Source organism: Pezoporus occidentalis, unplaced genomic scaffold, assembly GCF_034315485.1.
Source record: "Pezoporus occidentalis ecotype Australia unplaced genomic scaffold, CSIRO_AGI_Poc_V1 ctg220, whole genome shotgun sequence".
In the NCBI taxonomy this organism is placed as follows: domain Eukaryota; kingdom Metazoa; phylum Chordata; class Aves; order Psittaciformes; family Psittacidae; genus Pezoporus; species Pezoporus occidentalis.
The window spans coordinates 741,174-753,597 of record NW_026914073.1 but is presented as its reverse complement, the minus strand read 5'-3'; the positions used below and the strand labels follow the sequence as shown (position 1 = coordinate 753,597).

General features: G+C 49.3%; 1 protein-coding gene across 3 annotated transcripts in view; it reads right to left on the bottom strand.

Moving 5' to 3' along the window:
* The window catches only part of CNTFR (ciliary neurotrophic factor receptor), a 205,948-nt gene that overhangs the window by 152,201 nt on the left and 41,323 nt on the right, over window positions 1-12,424 (bottom strand). For all 3 annotated transcript variants that reach the window (XM_062620385.1, XM_062620386.1, XM_062620384.1), the window contains one exon: window positions 1,406-1,510. The gene's annotated coding sequence lies outside the window, so the exon portion shown is untranslated. Of the gene's footprint in view, window positions 1-1,405; window positions 1,511-12,424 lie in introns of those variants that run through there.

Below are 12,424 nucleotides of genomic sequence, written 5' to 3'. Positions count from 1 at the left end.
ATTTTACAGTGCTAATTTATCTCACCGCATTATATCGCTTTCATTTCATCCCCCCTGGATCCCATTACTGCCTGTGTACCTTGTAGCAGCATGTAACAGTAATTGGTATTATTAGCGATATACACTCCTCAAACTGCTCTATTTGCAGAGATGCAAGGAGTCCCATGAGTGGGCCAGTCCACACCAAGGATGGGAGGGAAGAGGTCTTATTCTACACCACTCCGTGGATGACACCACCAGGCAGTGCTGAGGGCAAGGTTTTGTTACTGCAGAGCATCCCTGGCCCACTCCTCACTGTGGCTCCTTCAGGTGCTGCCCACCCCAGCAGTCACTTAACCTTGAGCTTTTTAATCCAGAGCCTTGCACATAGGGAGCAGTTCTGTCCTTGCCTGTGGCTCAGAGGATACAGGACTCTGCTGATTACAGAGTGAGAGGGACTGTGAAACACCCCTATGAAGTATGATGCAAGGGGAGAGAGCAGGGGAGCTGCGCAGGGAAAATTCATGGCACTTCATGCTGTTTTGGCCAACAGTTTGTCCTCTTTGGTGTAAGCTATTGCTTTTCCAAGATCAACATAATTAAATCCATGCAGCTTTAGCTAAGTGGGAGGCTGCGCTAGTCAAATGGTGACAATTCACACTTCAGATGTCCTTGCCTGGCATTTAGAGACTTGTTAAATTTTAATTCATCATTTTCATTTCTCAAGCACAGCACCAGCTTCTGCAGGGTCTGTGTCCCCAAGTGGGGCAGCCCCCTCCATAGGCCCCTTTCCTAATCCAGCAGGGTCCCCATGGCTTGGAGATGACCCCAAATCTCTTCTCAAGCAACACTGTGTTATCACAGCCCCACACGAAGTACATTTGCAACAGAGTTGGGGCACCCCCTTGACCATGGCTGGTGATGGTCATGGTCTCCTAAGGGGATGCAGCCCTTTTCAGAGCCCAGGGAAGTTCATCACACCTGTGATGCTGCAGCCCTCCGAAGCAGAAACAACATCTCACAGACCTGAGAGCTTGAAGTTGTGCTTGTCTGTGAGAGGTGAGGTCACAAAGCAGGGTTGGGTAACACTTACCTGCTCCAGGGTAGCTCAGCTACCACAGGAGCTCTGCTACCACAGTTAGATCACTCATCCCTGAGCTGTCCCAAGGGATTTCATGTGGGAGGGTTCCCTATGGAGAAGTGCATTTTCCATGATGTTCATCCAAACCTGGTCCTCTACAACCTAAATAAACACTGTCATAATCTGCCCTCTTTGCACAGCAGCCATGGAGCTGCTCAAGCACCAGAGATAGGATCAACCCTTTCCCATGCTTTAGTACACACCAAAAGACACATGGCCCGACACCAACTGGCCCAGAGCACACAAGCAGGACAAACTGGGTGAGCAAGTGTTTTAACCTCTTACCTTTCCACTAGTCCAAAGTCCTTGGGGAGTCCCCAGCTTCTCACCAGCGTGTGTCAGACTCTTCTGGCTGCTTGACCAACCTCCACCACTCAGATCTGGGGGTTTCTTCAACAGAAGAGAAGAGACACACAGTCAGGTTACCAGGTGGAGCTCTGCCGTCTCTCCAAGTTTAGAGAACAACCAAAGGGAGAGAGGCATCTGTTTTCCAGCCTTGAGAGCTGGGGGTAACGAAGTGTGAACATGAAGCTAGTTTAGATGAAGAGTCCTTCCACAGGAGCATCACAATCCAACCCCATAAACACGCATTTGCTTAATTTCGATTTATAGACATGAAAGGAGAGAGGGACAAAAAAAACAACCGCAGCTTGGGGCATCTCTGATCTTCTTTCAAGACAGACAGCAACCCTCCCCAGACAAAACAGCACTAAAATGTCAGCCCCGCACCAAGGCATTTGTCCACAAGGTCTTGCACTGCCTAAGCCCTAATCCTGGAAAGCCTCACACACGTGTTAAACCGTGCAGGGAGAGGCCAATCCGATTGAACCTGGGAGTGTGAAGGGGAAAGTATGCACGTACGGCTTTGCAGCACAGACACGGAGGACTGGAAGCAGGAGAGAGACTTTTCTGTGCTATGCGTCTGAGGCATTACTGTAACCAGCAGTGCCTTCAGTTATAGCAGCAAATATGCTTTTTGTGTTAGACAAACAAATTATCAGTCAAGATCCGCTCTCATTATCTAGCTATTGTGGCTGAGCTTGTGTTGTTCCTCCCCCCACCTCCTTTTTAAATGCTTTGAGGAGAAAAAAAAAAGTAAAGTCTTATGGTTCTGCATTATTAAAAATGAAAAATAAGAGCCAAATCCACTGGCAAGAGGAATGTCTGGGAGTCGCTCCTGCAGAGACACTTTCCCAAGGGCAACAGCGACTCCAAGCCTGGAGCACCACATGCTTTAATTAGCACCCAACCCCAAGCTGATGAGCTTTGCCAGAGCCCTTACTGGGACCCCATCCAAAGCCCAGGGGAGTCAGCAGGAGGATGCTATAGAAACCCAAATTACAATCCTATCCACCCCTCACTTGCTTATGAAACCTAAGTAAATAACAAGTAAATATATAACTAAATAAATAGATGATTAACACCACACACACACACACCACACCCCCCCCAAAGCTCTGCCTCATGCCTGATGGAGAAACCCTCATTTGCAAAGCGATGGGAAATAATTAAAAAGTTTTCCCAGAGCTTAAAATGAGGGAAGTGGACCGTTTGTCACAGCGGCAGCCACGGTGTGCCGCAATTCATCATGCTTGTCAGGTGTCAGCTATGGAGAAATTTAACTCCAGCTGCCCTAAGCCTAACACCAGCAATGCCCCATCACTCAAAAGCTGCTCTGCCATGCACCCTGGAGCTGACAAGTGACTGGCAAGGAGGGGAAAGGGCTTCACCCCACCAATCCCCCCTTAGCTCTGCAATGCCAGAGCAACTTCTTGTGTTGTTGGTGTTTTATTTTGTGAGTTTTTCTTAAAACCCGCACATGAAGAAGAGCCTCTTTGTAAAGGGCTGAGGTGATAGGACAAAAGGTAATGGGTTTTAACTTCAACAGGGGAAGTTTGGGTTAGATATAAGGAAGAAGTTCTTTACTGTGAGGGTGGTGAGGCACTGGAATGGGCTGCCCAAAGAAGTGGTAAATGCTCCAGCCCTGGCAGGGCTCAAGGTCAGGCTGGCCAGAGCCTTGGGTTGTATGCTTTAGTGTGAGGTGTCCCTTCCCATGGCAGGATGATCTTAAGGTCCTTTCCAACCCAAACCACTCTATGACTTTATGAGACCAGGCTACAGCAGGCAGCGAGGCTTGTTTGTCAATACCTGCCAGGGACCTGCGTGAGCTGTTGCTCTTGGCTTAATAGGGGTGTAACAAGAGAGATGGGCTTAGCAACAAGCACCCTTTGGGAGATTTTAACAAGATCCTTTGCTCAAGCAGGAAGGATGCTCTCACAGTAACAGCATGTGATGCTGGGTACAAAGTGCTGAATCCCAATGTCTTTGCTCAGAGGTGTCCCTGGAACCTGCTTGTATGGAAAGGACTGACACCCCCTGACACAACTATGTCCTGTCCTCATGGGATGAGCAGGTTCAGCAGCCTAGTTTTCTTTGGAAGCTGAAGCATAGATTTGCTGAGGTCAAATTGGGCTCTGGAGGAACTCAGCACACCCAAAGCCAACTGAAGGAACTGGATCAGGCCAATAGCTACCACTGAGCCAAAAACAGGGGACAGCCTTGTTGACAGATCAGGCAGGCTCATGTAAGGAGCAAAAATCATCAGCCATAGAGCAGGGACAAGTCCTGGGGCAGGGCTTGTATCCCTTCTGAGCTCACCCAACATCACCAGGACTTGATATACCAGCAATGCTACAGGTAGGACACTTCGTCAGTGTGACACCTGCTTTACAGGATCTGGTTGGGCTGCCTCCAGGAAATACTCTTGTTTTGGCCATTTCTGTAGCTTACAATCTGAGTTAGGAGGAACCTGCAATTACTGTAATGCAAAAACATTAAATATTTAAACAGGTCCCCACAAAATGTAAGAAGGACATGAAGCTGCTGGAGCAAGTCCAGAGGAGGCCACAAGGATAATCAGGGGCTGGAGCACCTACTGCATGAAGACAGGCTGAGAAAGTTGGGGCTGTTCAGCCTGGAGAAGAGAAGCTGCGTGGAGACCTCATAGCAGCCTTCCAGTATCTGAAGGGGGCCTATAGGGATGCTGGGGAGGGACTCTTCATTAGGGACTGTAGTGATAGGACAAGGGGTGATGGGTTCAAATTTAAACAGGGGAAGTTCAGGTTAGGCATAAAGAAGAAGTTCTTTTCTGTGAGGATAGTGAGGCCCTGTCACAGGTTGCCCAAGGAAGTTATGAATGCTCCATCCCTGGCAGTGTTCAAGGCCAGATTGGATGGGGTTTCAGGCAACCTGGTCTATTGTGAGGCATCCCTGTCCATGGCAGGTGGTTGGAAATGGATGATCTTAAGGTCCTTTACAACTCAAACCATTCTATGATCCTACAAAAACACCGAAGGAAGCCCAAAACACATTGCCAACCGCATGTCCTACATGATGCATCTGCATGCTACTGCAAGGACTAAGGGATAAATGAACCACTTCTCGGGATGGGGCTAAGCCAAACACATAGCATTTCCACAAACCATCCTTCCATACAAGCCAGGGCTTCATGGATCAGGGATTGATGAGTTTTACTTGCACCAACAGAAGGGCCTAGAATTTCCCATCAGCCAGGCATCCCATGTGAGAGCTGGGGCATACGTTCTGCACTCACACATGGTAAAGCTGCGCAGTTCCTGCCGTGGGAGCGCAGCGTCCACTACCTCCTCGCACACACTATATATAATACACCCACACAGCAGCCTTGTTCAGAGGCTCACAACTTGGAAGGGGGAAGGTGGATTTTCGTGGTGTCAGCAATAAGCAGATCCCCGATGTCTGGCTGAAAACCTTTGCCATAACTATCAGACCTGGTCTCACAGCACAAAGATACTGGAGATTCTTCAGCACAACAACTGCAAGAATTTCTCTTGTTTGTTGTTTTGTTTTGTTTTTTTTTTTCTTAAGATGTGGATAAACTAATGCTTTTTTCTCCCCAAAACTGTATTCTGAGAACAGCTTAAAACCCTCTTTGCTAAAAATTTTCCAAAAAAATTCAGCCGGAGGCAGAGACATGTGAAGTTTCAGTCCAAATGGTTAAAGGCTGGCGTGGTTTCAAGCAACTGAAGACAGGGGCTTATAATCAGAAGTGTCAGGCAACCTTAATTATATTATTTCCTGAAGGAAATAGTTTTCCCTGCCGAAGTCCAGAAGTTATTAAAAAAAGTTGACCTCACTGGAACCAATCAAGATGGAGACAAGAAGCCTGTGATGGATTTTTAAAGCAGGCGAGTTCACGCATCTGTATTTTCAGGGTCCAGAACTTTAGGACAGGTGTTTTCGGACAAGCCTGGCCCTTTGACAGCCCTATGGCCAGCATCCAGGATGCAGAACCCCTTCCCATCCATCCTCTTGAAGCCCCCTGGGCAGGGGGACACAGGAGCCCCATACTCCAGAGGAGGGTGCTTGCCTGCGGCTGGATCGATTGCTTCGCCAACGCGAGCGAAGAAAAACAGCCGGCTGCTTTGTAGCTGTCAGGAGCACACAGGCTTTTTGTCTGTCTCTTCCTCTGTGCCCATAAATAAAAGTGACAGCAACTTTATTTAGGACTTCTTCCAGTTAAGAGGGGATGGAAGAAAAGTGAAAAATGAAATTGCAGCTCAGCAGAGGCGGAGGGGGAGGATCCTGGAGGAACAGCTCGGGCTGTGCTGCAGCTGTTTGCAGGCTGGGCTGGGGGCAGCCCTCGTGCTCCCGATACCAGGGCCGCCTCATCCCCATCAGTGCACGCTTCCCCTCTGCCCTTCCATCACATGTACCCCTGTCTCCTGCTCCCCATCAACTTTTCAGTGCTACCCGAGGGGCTGAAGCATCTGGAGGGAGTCAGAGGTGGAATTCTTGTGTCCCCTTTCCTCCAGAAAGAGAACAAAACAAGCCTCCCAGATAATTCAAATGAGAAAGTCACCTGTTCCGCACACATACACAAAGCTTGTACTCATACAGTCAATAGCAGCTCTGAAATGAAGCTCTGCCCCTTGCCAGCATGGCTGGGCAGCGGCTGCAGCATCCCCTCCAGCATCCAGTACCACAGGTGGTCCTAGCTATTCTGGCTATAACCTCCAAGCAGTGCTTTGCAACTAAGGAAAGAACTCCTTTCTATAAAAAGCATGGAAAGGGACTAAAAAAGCAAAGGAAGACCACAGCACGCAGCAGAGCTGGCTCCAGACAATGCTCTGGCAAGGGGAAAACAGCCAGGGTTTGAGCATCCCAGGTCCCGTCTCCCCCGGCTCCCTGCAGCAATTCCCAGCAGCACAGCACCTTGTGTATCACAACGGTATTACACCACACGGACGACGCAAGCTTTATTTCAACCTTTTGTCCTGCTTGCACTGCTGCTGATCCACAGGTACGCCACATGCCAGAACCCAGTCCCCAAGAGGGGCTCACTCCCCTTGCACCATGTAGCTGGCTCCCAGATGCTTAGGAGCTTGACTGGAGCTATACTGGAGTTATGCCATGCACCTTCACCTGCCCACGAGCACTCAGGCCAGGTGGGTAAGAAGAGACCCCTGTCAATCTTGGATGGGGAGAGGCGCCCACCCCATCTAGAAAGGTATAGGGTGGAAGTTCTGTGCAGCTCCTTGGAGAGAAAGGTTGCGAGTGACCTCATGGGTTTCTTCCACCTCTGCCCTCAGCTGCCATGAGTCAGAGATTAACGACAGGCCATTTGTCAGCACCGGTGGCATCATCACCAATCTCATTTCTGAGCAGACATCTGACCTTGCTTGCATCCCTGAGACCCATGTTACCGCACAGCTCAGGCAGGCTCCTGGCAGCTCCCAGGGGATGTAATGCAAGGCAGGGGACCCGACAGTGACACAGCCTGGTACTGACTCAGGATGCACAAGCTAATACTCTCAGCTGCAGGATGAGTAGTGTGTGTTCATAAGCTTGTCCCACTGCCCTACTCTTCTCCAAGCTGGTACCCAAGCGAGAATCTCCCTTGCTGAGCACTGGGTTAGGTTATGCAGGTGGGAGATCTGTGCTCAAAGAGGAAGGCTCAGGCAAAAAAGAACAAACAGAGCACACACACAAACCTTTTTCCCATGTCTGCAGCATCCTGTGTCTCAGCCCCAGGCTACCCAGCCAGATTTAGGGCTCAATGTGCAATACCAGCTGTAGCACCCAGACCTTCTGCACAGCCAGACGTGACTCAGGCTGGATTTTAACCCCGTTCTCACTCAATGAGGAGACCAGATAAAATTCAGCCACAGATCCACCCCTTGTTTCTGAGCAGTGCTTGTACCATGTCCTGCAGAGTAGACGAGTTATGCCCCAGGGTTCAACAACCCCCTGCTCCAAACCAGACCATGTTGCTACTGTACAAGTCTACTATGCAACTGTCACTTGGACACCACACAGAGCTCTGGTTCTCTCACCTCTCAGAAAGGGAGTAGTGAGACCACAAGAGGTATGGGGAAAGGGGAACAAAACAGCTTGTACATCAGGGCACACCATGACTTTACAGCCTGGGAAGAAAGGAAGGAAAGGAGGAGGAGACAGGACTCAGCCACAGGACCTCAGGCTAGGCACCATGTGTTGTCCAAACCATGATGCTCACATAACTCCTTACTAAATGGCAGAAAACTAATGGTTTTGGGAGGAGATGGGAAAAATCAAGAAGAGGTCCTCTGACAAATCCTGGTCCTAATGCAAGCTTTGCCTCAACACAACCCTCAGCCATAGACAGCCAGATGTTGGGATGATTGCATCCCCACCAGGAGGGACGAGACAGCCACCAGGACAACACTTCGTCTGCAGTGAGTCAAGCCAGTCCTGACTCTCATACTTCTCATAAGAGGAGCAAATTAGAATGATGTGGGGCTGGGAAAAGACTCAGTTGAGATGAAGAAATCAGTTCCATTAAACATCATTAGAATAATATGCCCAGAAAGCTTCATAAAAGAAGATACCATATGATTGAATGCTCTCCAGACCCTCATTTTACACAGGCCCAAAACACCAACTGAGAATCCCTTCTAACAGCCAACTCTCTCAGCTATCAGAAGGGGTTGTTTGTTTTTTTTTTTGGTTTTGTATTGTGTGTCTTTGTCTTGAGGAGCTTTTTGGGTCTGCAACTGAAACTACAATTCTTCTAGTTGCTAGCGGGAAGAGGGGAAAAAAAAACATTTTTCATTAAGCTGAAGCAAATGGCATTTTTGCTTGTCAAAAATATTTGACACAACTCTGACAGACTCGACCAGACATATAAATAAAAGGTTTAAACCCTTCTGCTTCAGAGCTTAGGAACAACCCACTGTCAGTCCCAAGCTCTCTCCTATGGATCATGCTCCCTGGCAGCTGCCAGCATCATTCCAGTGCTGATGCTGGGATATAGGGCAGGTACCAGCCACACCAGCCCCTTTCATACAAATGAAACCTTCCCTAGGCCACATTATCCTGCCGCAGGCCCCCATCTCTGAGGCTGGATCAGGCCCCCCTGATCTCAACAAGCAGACAGACAGCTCCAGTGGCAGGGAGGCGAGCGTCATTGATCCCCTCCCCTCTCCTGCCACCATCCGTATCCGATAACAGCATCGACCGAGATGCGCTGGATGCTGTATTTCCTTGGCCACCCGGGCTGTGCGTCAGCAGCCATCGGCCTCCTTCCCCATCTGTCGTGTCAGCGACACGGCAGCAGATGCCGTGACAAGACACAGAGCAGTGTCGAAGCCCATTTCGAAATACTTCTATCCTGTTCAAGCCAGAGAGGCTTATCTGCATGGATTTATATTGTTTGCCCCAATATTTAGCTACTGAGCTGACTAATCTGTGTGCAAGAAAAACCCTGGTGGCTCAGAGGCTGAGCAATCTACATCATTCATCACTTAGATTAGCTATTGTCTTAATCCTCTTTAAACTACTGTATAATACATGAGGGAATCATGTCCTATAGGCTTGGGATATGCAGAAAAAAACAGGCTGAAGCTCAGAGACTTGGACAGAAGCTAGAATGATAGATCTTACCAAGCCACAGAAGAAAAAACAAACCTGTTGCACCCCCTGACAGCTGGTTTAACAACTTATTGTTCTCTCCACCACAGCAGCCTTTAATTATTTCCTAGCCATCTCCCTAAAGCAACACATAGCTCCCCTACCTGCCTCTTCCCCTTGTCACAGCCCCTTTATGAACTGGGGACCCTAAGCTGTGCCAGCCCATGCAACATGGTCCTGCTAAGGCTGCTGCCCCGAGGATGAGCATCTCTGCACCCCGAGATGTAGGACATCCCAAGCCAGCACTAGCCATGCCTGTGCTGGTCTCAGAACAGCAACAGCTCTGCACAGCCCAGTGTTGTGTTTTTGGCCATACCTTGCAAACAAGCAGGCTCAGGTCAGGGGTTAAAGTCTGCTTTGTTATCTGGGATCACACTGCTCATTGCTGTGGTGCACAGCGGGAGGATGAGCAAAGAGCAGGTTTCTTTATGGAAATAGCAAGGAGTTTGGGGGGAAAAGGAGGGGGTGCAACAAGGCAGTAGCAAATGAGGCTTTAGTTTGTTGGCTGCCAGAGCTGAGGGAGCTAATAAACAGACAGATGAGAGCTAAATTGTCTTCTGAACCTCTGTATCAGTATTCACATTACAGAGGCTGCTTCCAGCAATTCCAGCGTATTAATAATAAATGCTACATAATTACAGCAGACTTGCTTTTGTCCTCTCTTCCTGTTTACTGTCAATGTCTGCTTAACCCTGTGTAGCCCACAGCCAGTTCTCCACCAGCACCTCTGCAGGTGGCACAGCACCAGAACCACAGGCGGGCCCTTTTCCCTCCACAGGGCTCAAGGGGAGGTGAAAGAAAGCTCAAGTATTGATGCCAGTCCACAGCCATCACCTTCTACCTGGCAAAGCCATGGTGATGTTGCTGCATGGAATGAAAAAGGTATACTTGGAGCCTCAGTAGCAGCCCCAGGCTGGGATGAGTTTGGGACTGAGTGAACTGTGTCTCCAAAGCACAGAGGGGCACTGCGTCACCACGAGCTTCTTAACAGCAAATGGGGTTTATGGCCTCTCCTGGTTTTAATCTCCAGACTTGCAGCTGGAGCTGCCTTCACTACAGAGGTGTTTGCAGGTGTCTCTGTCCCATTCCATCAGGAGCCTTCCTGCTGCACCCATGGTTATAGGGCTTCCCAGGATGCACTAACATCACCAGTAACAGTGGTGGGAGCTGACACCGAGCTCTGGGACAGCCACAGGAGGATGCAATCGTGGGAAGACACAGGAGATGACCCACAGGTCCCAAGTCTGGCACTCATGTATGGAAGAACGAAGTTTTTGTGTAATCAAGTTTCACACCAAAAATCCCTCAGATGCTGCCGCTCTTCCCAAGTGTCCTTTTTCCTAGGCAAGCTGTACAAAAGCGTTGTGCCCTGTCTGATCATTTCAGGAGCTGTTTCAAATGAGAGTTAAAGACCCTCTGGTGCTTTTCCCCTGAATTTTAGGAGCGTTTCATCCAGCCTAGCTGAAAACTGAACTCTGGACCTGCTTTGCTTCCCATGGGACTGTCTCTGTGAGCATTTTTCTCTCAGTTGCAGGTAAAGAGCATCAAAAGTCTGGAGAAGGGTCCATGTTAACACTGCCATAGCTGCTTATAGCAGAGGACAGGTTTAATTTGCACCTTTCAGGATAGTTCTCTTTTCCCAGCCTCACAGGGAGGCTGCCGTGCCCCCTAACATGGCTTCAATAATAGAAGAGAATACCTCAGATGGGATTTCAGTGAGAAGAAACCAACATGCAAAACAAAGCATGCCTGCCTTCCAGTGCAAATTAACTTGGCTTCTGCCCTGAATGCAGACCTTTCCAGACACGAGACCCACTGGATGGCAAATGAATGCCAAGCAACTCAGGTGCAAATCTCTCCCTGCACAGAGAGGGCCTCAAATGCTAAGAGAACACTTGTCTTAAGCAGATGAGCATTGAGAAGTCTTGAAATAGAGGAAAAAACCTCAAACCCAGCTACGCCAACTCACATAGTAAAGACAAGGCTGAAGTGACCTACAGCTGACTGTCCATCAGACACCAGTGTCCCAGCCAACCTGGGATGTGCACAGCATCACCCAGCACTGACATCCTGCCACTATTCTCCCGCAGTTCCCAAGGCTGCACATATCCACTTTGCATTATCTGTTCCATCTCCTCTGTAACGTGAAACATAGAAGTGTTTTGCTCCCTGTACATGTCATAGTCACTTTTTTTGGAGCTCTCAGAAAATGGAGCAGCAACCAGTTGTTCAGGAATAAATGCTGAAGAAAAAGAAACACACCTCTTACGGCCTATAATGAGTACAGGCACTGAGAGAAACGAGAGAGACAGACCATGCAAGGGATGGGAAGAACATAGAAGGCAGGAGTCCTCTCAACTGCTCACATGGAGTGGGGAAAAAGAAGATCATCACCATTACATCAAGCTCTTCCTTCTTCTTCCTTGCAGGACAGTATCCAGAAGGCTACTTTGAGAGCCACATAGCTAGTAGGTAGCCACAGGTTATGAGGAAGGTCAAATCCACCCTCACTGGGTGACCCCGGGCTGGTTGCACCTCTGTGGGCTGCCTCTCCCTTCACTCACTGACACTCTTGGAAGGCAATGCCCGATTTGTTCACTGCAGGGACCTTTGCTCCCTGTGCAAAAGGCACTCAGCAAGTCAGAGTTCCACCCCACTTCCCCCAGCAGCTGGTGTGGCCAGGAAAGCAACAAGCCATACGGGCAGGGAAGGAAAACCCACCAAGAGCTTCAAGTAAGATGACATATGTCAATCCCAATAAGGAAGATCCCAAGTTGGACTGCAGCTCCAGGATACACTCCATCTGTGCTGCTGGAGGAGCTCCCACAAGCAGAGGGGAACAATGGCCCTGCCAGCCCCTTGCAGTGCCCACCAAACACATGGACAACCTCTATCACTGCTGGGCTGGCTCTCACAGGGTTGCAAGGGTGAGAGGACAGTGAAGCTCCCAGAGTGCTCTGCATGCCCCTCTCCCAAACCCTCCCACCATGGATGTCTGCATAGTGGTGCCACAGGGTAAAGCAAGACTTGCCCCAGGTTTATCAGCCAGCACTCCTAGACTCAAAGACAGAAAAGCATTAGACTTCCAAGCCCCCAGACTCATCTCCAGGACAGTCATCACATCACATCACATCACATTCCCCTGCCAGGGCTGTTTCCTTGCTTTCCAACAACCTCCACCTCCAAACCCACCCCTTCAAATCTAAGGATGCTCCTCTGCACTTGATGGCAGCATATTGCAGGCTGTGTGAGCCCCTGGTGTCAACCCCCTCTGCAAGACATTTCAAGAAAAGAGAACAAGTTATTAATTACAAA